General features: G+C 34.5%; 1 long non-coding RNA gene across 1 annotated transcript; it reads right to left on the bottom strand.

Moving 5' to 3' along the window:
• Positions 1-241: 241 nt before the first annotated feature.
• LOC127641114 (uncharacterized) lies at positions 242-2682 on the bottom strand. Its single transcript, XR_007970146.1, has 5 exons — positions 2585-2682; positions 2178-2418; positions 986-1023; positions 553-906; positions 242-430 (listed from the first exon to the last, which is right to left on the bottom strand). It is a non-coding gene; the product is annotated as an uncharacterized LOC127641114 (long non-coding RNA).
• Positions 2683-3090: the final 408 nt, after the last annotated feature.

Genomic DNA, 3090 nt, shown 5'->3' with positions numbered 1-3090 from the left:
CACTAAATATTGAGGCAACACATCAAATGCATTTGAAATGTCAATTCCATCAACTGTTAAACGGCAAGTACTTCCGTGTAGTAAAAAACAATTGTGGTCATTTGGTCATTTTATTGTAAATTCTTATACAAAGCATTAAGTTTAACGCTATAAAGGCTATATGAAATAATAGTCATAAAATTCTGATTAAAATTTGTTAAAAAGTGTCTAAAATGTTTTGTTTTTTTAAATCAATTAGAAACATGAAGGCAAAAGGGACCTATAAGCAGGCTGGTGGCCCTCATAGTCACAGGGCAATTATTGAGATGGCCTTGTGTAAGCTGACAGCTGTAAGGGCCACATATTCAAGCTTATAGAAATATAACTATTATACACAATAAATATACAATCCACTCTGGTTTCCCATGGTCCCCGGTTCCTCTTGGGATATCTGTAAGACAAGAAAACAACAACATTGGACAACCAACAAAAAGTTTAGAACATAAGTGGTTCGTCAATCAATAACAATTTTATTCCACATTTACATTTTTTAAATCTTCAGATTTTACACACCTTTGAAAAGAAGCTTTATGTGTTTGAAATCTTGTAGGCTTGTAGGTTCTGTGATATGGTAGATGTAATTCCCTTCATCAGTGGCTTGAAGACTGTTGATTTTGATGGAGCAATTCCCATTCACATATTCCTCAGGGAAAGTTTCAACTCTGTTCATGTACTTCAAATCTTGTCCTGCAACTGATTCTTTGCTCTCATTTATGGCATATACAACCATTTCTTCATTGGAATACCTTGAATTATTATTGTATCTCCAATATACAGTAAAAAAGTCTTGAAGATGAACATTGTGAACTAAACATGGCAAGACCACAGAGCCACCAATAACACCCTCAACTGTGGACTGCTGAGAAACTGGAGAAGAGAGAGACAGAGAACCCATTAAGAGCACATTTTTCATTAAAGTGACATTAGTTTATAATGAATGGCTCACCTTTGATAATAGATAGAAATACAAAGATGAAGTTCCAACTGTGAAAAAAAGTAGATAAATACATGAACAAGTTTGTAACCAACTTTTTACTTTTTTCTTGACAAAGTTTAAGAAATATATTTTCCCACATATTCTCCATCATCCACAATTATTGGCAGTGCCTCGTGCTATTAAAAGACTTCTCTATGATTTATTCTCTATTATCCAGATCTATCTCCAGATTGAAAATCTGTCCTTTCTTGAAAATGATCTTACTAAGCCCATCGGATGTCAGTGGTGGAACAAAAATACAAGCATTTTGATTAAAATGATCAATTGATTGATTGCTCAACACCACTGACATTTGAAAATCATGAGGTTTAATGAAATTAGCGTAAACACAAGATTGCATTAAAATAAAGCATGAGCCACAACATGAAACCCAATACATATACATATATCAGCCTTGTACTTAGAAAGTAAATTCACAGAATTAGAGATTTTGCTGTAAAATGTTGTTTTGTATTAAAGTCTACACTAGGACACTAGTACACAAAACTCAGCAAAAAGCAACAATTCTTGAATATTCTGATTTAACGCTCTCCCTGTGGCTTGTGTTAGCAGCTAATGCTAAATATACACTCAAACCTTGTGTCCAACAGAATGGTGTACCAAACTAAGCTTTCTTTATCTACAATTCAAAATTCATTGAAGCATAACTAGGCCTACCTTTTGACCATGTTGCTTAAATTTTAATCTGTATCGTCCAAATGATGAGATTTAACAAACGGTTGTAACCTCAAATGCACGTTTATCTTTGAAAAACGTGACAATCAAAATGGCCTCCATGATCTATATAATGATGACGCTGCTTGCATACGCAACCGATATTTAACATACATTATACGTTTCAACAATAAAAGTCATCAAGGAAGTGTCTATAAATATAAATAAAATTAAATATTTATTTAAATAAAAGTGTCTAGGAAGGGACAAAAGTATGTTGTGAACATCTTTAATGATTACTGAATAATAAATAGCATAGAACAAAAAACAGACCATTAGCATTACAAGGTTAGTTTTAATAATAGTCTATAGGATTATCTTTGTTTTATATGTTCCATATTACTAAATTAGATAAAACAAATCAAAGTAAACAGTGAAGTTACAACTTGCGGTTTGTTCTACCATTAAAAAGTTTGTTTTTACACACCTTTGTGCTCTTGTGTTGGACTGGTGAAGTTGAAATATTTCCCTCTTGATTCTGAAGTTGATTCTTGGTGGGAAATGTTCTTTGTCTCACATTATTCCTTATACACTTATATATGTGATCAGTTATACAGTATGAAGTCCTTCTCCTGGTTGTCCACTTTCTTTTGACATTCTCGCCCATCAATTGTTGTTTCGAGGAAACCCTCAACTCGCTCAATAGTGAGACATAAAGATGAAACATTCTGTAGAGAAAATGAAAAGAAACAATAAGGAGAAAGAACTTGCCTGTCAAAAAGTGTTTGTCAACCAGATGTTGAAAAATGAGATTAAGATTTTCCTAAATAGTTGTTATCTGCACACACATACAAAAAGATACAAATTAAATTGAGACACATTGAGATAACTTACTTTTTGAGTTTGCCACAATCCAGAAAGATTCAGAACAAAACTTCACCTCACAGTGACAATTCTCTTGCTCTCTCATTCTTCTTCTCGGAGCTGTAACATACCTGACAGTTGTTTCTTGGAAACACACAGCATCATATGTGTGCAATTTAAAAGGAGGAACAAAAGTCACAAGGTGAAACAAAGTAAATAATTACACACATCTGAATAGGAAAGTAGAATAATGCCAAGCAATTGTGTTGGTCTCTGAATGGAGTAAAACTTGTCTTGGCTTGTCTGTTCAACTCCTTTTATTTAAATGGGCTGGGGCAGTGGTGGCTCAGTGGTTGAGGCTCAGGGTTACTGACCAGAAGGTCGGGGGTTCAAGCCCCAGCACCACCAAGATGCCACTGTTGGGCCCTTGAGCAAGGCCCTTAACTCCAGGTTGCTCCAGGGGGATTGTCCCTGTAATAAGTGCACTATAAGTTGCTTTGGATAAAAGCGTCTGCCAAATGCATAAATGTAAATGT

Source organism: Xyrauchen texanus, chromosome 50 (assembly GCF_025860055.1).
Source record: "Xyrauchen texanus isolate HMW12.3.18 chromosome 50, RBS_HiC_50CHRs, whole genome shotgun sequence".
Classification (NCBI taxonomy): domain Eukaryota; kingdom Metazoa; phylum Chordata; class Actinopteri; order Cypriniformes; family Catostomidae; genus Xyrauchen; species Xyrauchen texanus.
Note: the sequence above shows the minus strand (reverse complement) of the source record. Positions and strands in the feature narration are given on the sequence as shown.